This window comes from Gorilla gorilla, chromosome 11, assembly GCF_029281585.2.
Source record: "Gorilla gorilla gorilla isolate KB3781 chromosome 11, NHGRI_mGorGor1-v2.1_pri, whole genome shotgun sequence".
Classification (NCBI taxonomy): domain Eukaryota; kingdom Metazoa; phylum Chordata; class Mammalia; order Primates; family Hominidae; genus Gorilla; species Gorilla gorilla.
Genome location: NC_073235.2, coordinates 31,899,396 through 31,907,696, shown reverse-complemented (window position 1 = coordinate 31,907,696; position 8,301 = coordinate 31,899,396). Strand labels below are relative to the sequence as shown.

General features: G+C 41.9%; 1 long non-coding RNA gene across 1 annotated transcript; it reads left to right on the top strand.

Annotated features, from left to right (window-relative positions):
• Positions 1–243: 243 nt before the first annotated feature.
• Positions 244–7,816, top strand: LOC134756635 (uncharacterized). The gene is made up of 3 exons (XR_010129542.1): positions 244–867; positions 5,644–5,814; positions 7,017–7,816. It is a non-coding gene; the product is annotated as an uncharacterized lncRNA (long non-coding RNA).
• The last annotated feature ends 485 nt before the right edge of the window (positions 7,817–8,301 follow it).

Below are 8,301 nucleotides of genomic sequence, written 5' to 3'. Positions count from 1 at the left end.
CTCTGCAGCCATAAAAAAGGATGAGTTCATGTCCTTTGCAGGAACATAGATGAAGCTGGAAGCCATCATTCTCAGCAAACAAACACAGAAACAGAAAACCAAACACCGCATGTTCTCACTCATACGTGGGAGCTGAACAATGAGAACAAATGGACACAGGGAGGGGAACATCACATACTGGAACCTGTCGGTGGGGGGCTAGGGGAGTGGGGGAGGGATAGCATTAGGGGATTTAATAATTTTAAAATTCAATTCTGTTGAAATGTTTACTCCAAGAAGCAATGTGTTTTTGAGAGCTAATCCTGATATATTCAAATCTTAACGACTTAAGTTGATGGAGTGGACTTCTTTTAAATTAGTGATTCCCTAATTTACCTGACAGTTGGAATTTCCAGGCCATGTTGAAAATACAGATTATCCAGACTCTTACCTCTGCAGATGTATTTAGTGGTTCTAAAATGGCACCCAGGAGTCTGGATTTTTCCCAGGGGCCTTGTGTAATTCACACTGATGACCAGGCAAGTTTGGGAAATTGTGCCTTAAGGAGATTTTTCATTAAGCAGTCTTCATTTGAAAAGAGGATCATTTATCTTCTAATACCCCATGCTTCCTCTTTCTCCTGCTCTTTGTCTCCTGTTGTCTTTCAGTTCCTAGAAGCTTTAATTGAAAGTTCCTCATGGATCTGTACCTACTAAAAACCACACTTCTGAAGCTACGTGGCCACCAGAAGACACAGCTAGTCTGCCATGTAAAAAAGGAAAGGTGGCGTGTGCCCTGAAGGTGCAGGGGTGAGAGGCAGGGAAATGGAGACCCCCACAGCCAGCAGCAGTGGCCCTCATCACAGCCCTCCAGGAGATAGGAAAGGAGGTCAGACGTTGGACAGTAGTCTTGCCTTCCTGCTATAGAACACATTGTTAACACTGAAAAAGATGATCTGTTCTAGGGGAATGGTGAAAGCTGACTCTAGCACTTGTGCTTTTTGTTTGTTTGTTTGAGATTGAGTCTTGCTCTTGTTTCCCAGGCTGGAGTGCAATGCGTAATCTCAGCTCACTGCAGGCTCTGCCTCCTGGGTTCCAGCTATTGTCCTGCCTCAGCTTCCCGAGTAGCTGGGATTCCAGGTGCCCGCAACTGTGCCTGGCTAATTTTTATGTTTTTAGTAGAGATGGGATTTCGCCATGTTGGCCAGGCTGTTCTCCAACTCCTGACCTTGGCCAAAGTGTTGCGATTACAGGCATAAGCCATTGTGCCCGGCCTGTGTTTTTAATTTCATCATGGCACAGCTTCAAAATGACATCTAAGTAGCTGACATAAAAATGAAAATTCTGTGTACTTTGATATTAGCAGGCTTCAAATACAAACCAGAATATGAGTAAATTATTTCTTAACCAAACTGAATAATTTTCACATTGGCAGGCCATTGGCAGGCATCTGGCTCATGTTTGGGCCAAGCTGGATGCCTCATGAAAGTCTGGAGGGAAATACAGATGCCAATTCTCCATAAGCATTAGGCTCAGAAATATCCTGCTTCCCAGTGAAAAGTTTAAGTTGACTTTCACACCACCTTCATCAAACTGAGGTTGGTCAACACTTTTCACCACTGCCCCTGGACACTTTGACTTCCAATTTTGCTACCTGCTGTACAAAGATACCCCCTTCCTTCCTTTCCTGTATTCTCCCTACAACCTTGTCTTCTGTTGAGTACATCCACTCTGTCTCAACATTGTCCATCTCTGCTTCCCAAAACCTTATATAGTACAGAAATTGGCCGATCAAGATTACCATGTGGAAGAGCATCCATTTACTGAATAAGGTAGCTGGCTCCTGGGGGCAGAAAAGTGATTAGACACAGAGATAAAAATCATAATCCCTGCTCTCCTGGACTCACTGTCCAGTGGGGAGACAGATAGATGAACAAATACAACTTGATAACTACAACAATCAAGTGAATTATATGATTTAGGCTGGAGAAAGACAGAGCAAACATTATCATAAGACAGTGTGTCCACTACTTATTCTCTAACAGGTTTCCTCATAAACCACTAGGCTTGCCAACTTGTTGAATGAGAAAATGGGAGGGTCAGGGGAGGGGAAATACATATGCTTCTTAGTATTTCATTCCATAAATACATAAATAATGAAACCATTAATGATATCATCATGTTGATTCAATAAGTTTGAAACCAAAATTGATAGTAATCTTTGGAAGAAATTGTATATGTGTCTATGTGTGTACATACATAGACATACATACTGCTTTCTGAAATTTTCAATGACTTTATGCTTCTTCTGAAGCAATTCGAGTTTAGTATTTGAGACCCCTGGGTCAAAACATCTTCTTGAGTATACTGAAGAACATTTGGATTAATTTCAGACATGTATTTTGGTTTATATAGTGTTTTTTATCCATGGTAACTTATTTACTGTTTAAAAACATATTGAGAACAAACAACAGCAGCAACCCTGAATTGAGTGAAAGTCCTGAGAAGGGCTTTGCCCAATCAGTGCATGTGCATGTTTACACTAATCTCCTGTCTGAACCTAGGAACTGGCTGAATGAGCTAGCAGATGGCCTGTTTGGCTGCATTATAAATGATAATTTATTTTTATTTGTTTTACTCATTCATTCATTTTGAGACAGGGTCTCACTCTGTCATCCAGGCTAGAGTATGGTGACACAATTATGGCTCACTGCAGCCTTCAACTCTCAGGCTCAAGCAATCCTCCTGCCTCAGCCTCCTGAGTAGCTGGGACTACAGGTGCACGCCACCATGCCCAGCTAATTTTTAAAACTTTTTGTAGAGACTGGGTCTGATTATGTTGCCCAGGCTGGTCTCAAACTCGTGGACTCAAGCGATCCTCCTTCCTTGGCCTCTGAAAGTGCTGGGATTACAGGGTTGAGCTACCACATATGGCCAGAAATGACATTTTAAAACCAACTATTACGTACACAGATATATGATGCTCTCCGATTGTTTTATCTAAAAATAGGAGTGCCTTAGGTTTATTGGCTCATTTTGTTTTATCAAACAGCTTAAATGCAGTTGTGAATATTTTTGTTTACCCTCATAACCTGAGAATTTAGAATGAATATAATTATTGCCATTTTCACAAGTAAAATTGGAACGAGAATATAAAACAGTGGAATACAGGTGCAGCTAAGAGTAGCAGAGGTAAGCCATCTATAGAATATTAAAATTTCTTCCATGTGTGTTGTTAGAAATCTATAAAACCAAAATTTTTTCGTGCCTGGAATCCCAGCACTTTGGGAGGCCAAGGTGGGCAGATTACCTGAGGTGAGGAGTTCGAGACTAGCCTGGCCAACATGGTGATACCCCGTCTCTACTAAAAGTACAAAAATTAGCCAGGTGTGGTGGGCACCTGAAATCCCAGCTAGTCAGGAGGCTGAGGCAGGAGAATTGCTTGAACCCGGGGAGTGGAGATTACAGTGAGCCAAGATTGTGCCACTGCACTCCAGCCTGGGCGACAAGAGTAAGACTTCATTTCAAAACAGCAACAACAACAACAACAAACAACAAGAACAACAACAACAAAACCCAACATTTTCTAATACAAGGAAACTCACTAAGCTTTATGAGGCCCCCATCCCTCCAAGTATTATCCTTTCTGGCTGCCCCAACATTAATGACAGCAACTGGTACTAGCCATCTGACATACAATCCCAGTACATTTTTGGGCTCTGATGTTTTCTAGGAATTTTTTCTTTACAGACTTATTGAAATTAAGCTCTATTCCCTCAAGACCTGGTTTTCATAAACTGTATAGTTTTGCAGTTGAGGGGAAATGGTCTTAGGTCAGTCAATCCACTGTTGACACAGAAATGAAATGAGGTAACGGTAGGATTATTGTTAAGATTGAGAGGTGTATGAATCATCCTACCCTCTTTCCCAGCCCCCAGGTGACCGTATAATTAAAATATCCTTGATATTTCTATGTAGTTTAAGTTTTTAATTCTAGAACCCCTCAATCTTTCTCTATTCAACTTAAATGAGAAGACATTTGAGTATCCAGAAGACACTCAGCACTCAGAAGCAAAGGAAGAAAAATGGAAACATAATGGTCAATGCCCATGTTCTACCCCAGGATCAAATGAGGCATTAAGAGTTGTGATTCTGAATGAGTCTTAACCTCATGCACATCTTAGTTGTTCAAAAATGTATCATGTCAGCAAGGTGGTAACAGTGAAGATTTTCTACAATCAAAATAGTATAGTTATGTTCTGTTGTATAAAATAGAAATAAATGGACCACATTGATCAGAAAAATCACCCTAGCATATTCCGACAGCTTAATTTTTAAAAAGCTATGTTATATTAACAATTTAACCACATAGATCTGTCAGCTAGAATACATGTTGCATATTTAATTGACAATTTTTTTTGCTCTCTCAGAGAGGTGTAGATAGATTTTGGGGTTATCAAATGGTTCTGACTTTTTTTTTTTTTTTTTTTTTTGAGATGGAGTCTTGCTCTGTCACGAGGCTGGAGTGCAGTGGCAAGATCTCAGCTTACTGCAACCTTTGCTCCCTGGTTTAAGTGATTCTCCTGCCTCAGCCTCCTGAATAGCTGGGATTACAGGCGCACGCCACCATGCCCAGCTAATTTTTGTATTTTTAGTAGAGACGGGGTTTCACCATGTTAGCCAGGATGGTCTCAATCTCCTGACCTCGTGATCTGCCCGCCATGGCCTCCCAAAATGCTGGGATTACAGGCATGAGACACTGTGCCCGGCTGGTTCTGACATATTTTTAAGAAAGACTAGGCTGATGCTATGGTAACTCAGTTATTCATGATACATGTCATCTTGTAAGTAGGAGTATTCAATATTCATGATTTTGAAGCAATTTCAGAGTACTATAATCACCACACTTGACAGACTTCAGAATTCATTGAAAATCTCTGGAAATAATTAGCAATTTGTTATCGTAGACTCTAAACAGACCTTCAAAATGCATTACATAGATTTGGTAAAACAGATTGTCAGTCTGCCAAAAGTAATCACTTTGGTTTGATTTGCATTGAATGAAAATTTTAAAATGTAAAGCTAAACTCTTCAGGATCACTGCACTGGGTTTCTATAGGACAACACTGAACGGGGCTGCCACTGAAACACCTTGGATGAGAGCCTCAAACTCCCTGAACACAGCTTCCAGCACACTACTGGGAGAATGACTGGGACTCAAAAATATGTGCAATGAATGTACTTACGAGCTTGTTGGAAAGGAAGTAAAGAGGTTGTATGTAATTACCTCAAATTAATACTACTACAGATAAAGTAGTAATCAGTACTGACAAAGTAATAGTAGCGCTAAAGTAGTACTAATAGCCCTACACTAGTAGTAGTAATAAAGTGGCGTTGCTATTGATTCTATCCGTCTACCTACCTACCTGTCTGGATGGGAGGGCATAGGATTTGACTGTAAGATTGGGCTTAGCAGTGAAGACAAAAGAGCTCATGCATGCTTTGGACAGGCACTCAAACTTGGTATCATGTGACTGTTCTGAATTCCAGAACCAAGGCTAAAAGGTGGAAGTTTTGTTTGACTGTGTCTCACATTTTCCTTTTGGTCTATTGTCTAACACATGTTGCTAGAATTCTTTTTACTCTGACTACCTTTTATATATAGACAACGCCATTATTGACGAGATCACTCCCAAGCGGATTGGAGATTGTTCCAATACTTAGACCTATAGCAAGGCCTTGGGAGAAATGGTGGTGCAGCAGGAGAGCAGGAACCTAACCATTGCCATCCTAAGGCCCTCCATTGTGCGGAGCAACGTGGCACCAGCTTTTCCCAGTAAGCCCACTTACCTGGATTCTGTGTTTTGCTTTCAAACTAAGGTTCTTCTAGCCCAATTATTTTCTGATGTCTTTCTTCTTCTCAGGATTTATAGCTAAGTGCAGCCAATCAAATATTAACCCATTATACTAGGGCAAAATTCCACTTTGGGATCATGTGGCTCTTCTGGCAGTTACCCTATCTTAGAGTTGGATGGAGATCTTAAATTAGCTTCTAACTACTCTAGTCTCAAAATTCCCATGGGTGATGTTTTCATATCTTGGCTTTCCCACTATAGCTTAAACATACCAGAATGTTCTTGATGGCCAAATTGGTAGTATTGCAACTAACTGCCAGGGTTACAAAGCTCACAGAAGGACCTCAGTTTGGGAATACTAATTTTTTTTAACCTCAGTATACTGCTATGTCCTTTTGAAAGTACTTTGAATTATACCATCTTCTTCAAAGCAAGTCCGTGAAGCTTTGGGGGCAGATACATTCCAGCTCCACCACTTACTGGCAATGCAACATTTTTGAGTTGTTCTTTCTGTGGAACAGGACAGATACTACTTTGGAGAGTTGGTTTAATGAGACAGTGTATGAGGAGTGCTCAGTCTCTAGTAAAAGGTAGATCCCTACTAAAAGGCTCAACGAATATTAGTCCCTTCATCTTCTCCTCCCATATATCTGGTCTCCCATTATACGCATTTCAACTTTTATACTGTAAGGTAAAGAGACGACTTAGGGCTTAGGAAACAAACTCAAAAAGACATTTCCCTCTAACTACTCTTAAGCATAATCTTTCCTGTAACATCTTTAAGCAAGTCAACACACATTATTACCAATCATGTTTTCAATGTTCTCCTAAGGAGGCTAAAATCAGGAATGAGGTGAAGTATGGTTGGTGAATTGCTTAGCAGATCATGATATAAGGACAAGGTCCATTGTAGCCCTTAAGTTGTCATAAAACACCACAAAACCATTCATGACTCGTGCTACGAACAACAATCCTGGCCAAATTTTAATTCTTGCACAAACTGCAGAAAATAGCCAACGCTTTGCCATTGATCTTTGGGATCTTAATAATACTGAATTAGATAGTTCTATCGGCTGGAGTCTCAGTGCCCTTGTTTGAAATTTATTAAGATTAGACGGCAGATGTTCCAAAGATACAACAATTTTCTGAAATGTGTAACCAATGGAAATTTTCTTTCTTTTAGGGTTGGGTTGATAATCTAAGTGGATGTAGCCGACTCATTATTGCGGTATGTATAGGGATGAGGAAGTAACTGTAACGTAGCGGAGGAATAGTAACAAAATTCTTAGTGCTGGCTTAGCTTCATTGATCCAAAAACAGAAATGCTACTTTACTATCAATTGAAGCATATTATTTCAATTATCTGGTTATAATATGGAGGCAGGATGAAATTATTTTTATTCTTTTAGAATTTTTTTTATCAGGCAAACAGAGGTAAAGTGCTATCAATTACTATTTAAGAGTTCTATTTTGAAAAGTGAGAATTAAGGATTTTTCTTTTCTTTTTAAAAAAACTTTTTTAAAAATTAAAAATAAAACAAGCAAAAGTCTTATGAAAATGAAGCAAGTAGCCCTGCCACTCTATGTACAGTAATAACAATATTTGTCACAGTTATTATGTACAATATTATAAAAAATGTCGCAGACAGTACATATTAAGGCCCTTATTTCTCAAGGGACATCAAGTCTTATGCCCCGTGGGAGGGAAGATGCCACTTAATTATTGCACCATTTTGAAAAACAGAACTCGTCAAGGCGGATAGTGGTCTTTTCCCACCTGGTCTTCAGTCACAGATGGGGGCTGGGGCGGTGGCGCCGTCTTCGTCGTCGAGGTAGACCCTATGTAGCCACACCGCCCTGCTCGGTTCTCTGGGTGCAATAAATACCAGTCACAGTTTGGGAGGGGGCCGTGCACAGGTGGGGAGGCCTCTGGGCTGCATGTGCCGCTTCCTGTGCAGGGCAAGGTGGGCAGAGCGCAAGAAGGTGTGGTGGCACCAATGGCCCTGAAATGGCCAGTGGCTCCTGTGCTTGTGGTGGTGGAGCGTTAGCTTGTCTGAGTGAACACGCTTCCAGCTGCTTCCATCCCAGTGGCAGTGGTCGGGCTTGTCACTTGTGTGCTGCGCAGATGTGCCTGCAGGGGAGAATTCTTGCTGTAGGTCTTGCCGTAGCCGCATAGGTATGCCCGGTGTTGCGGTTCCCAGGCCAGGAGCAGCTGCCACGCTTGGGCTTGGCCTCCAGCAGCTCCAGCGGGGACGCCGGTGCCACCACAAGGAGACTGCGGGCGACTGGGGGTGCCAGGCCCAGGGCTGTGGCGGCGGCGGCCACCGCCTAAACGACTAAAGACAGGGGCGTGGAGGGGCGGAGCTGGGTGGGGGGCGCCTCATGAAGGCCGGGCCGGGTGTCCCAAACCAGGGCCACGGAAGGGCAGCGGGAAAGAGGCGTGCGGGCCGTAGGGGCTGAGGGGCAGG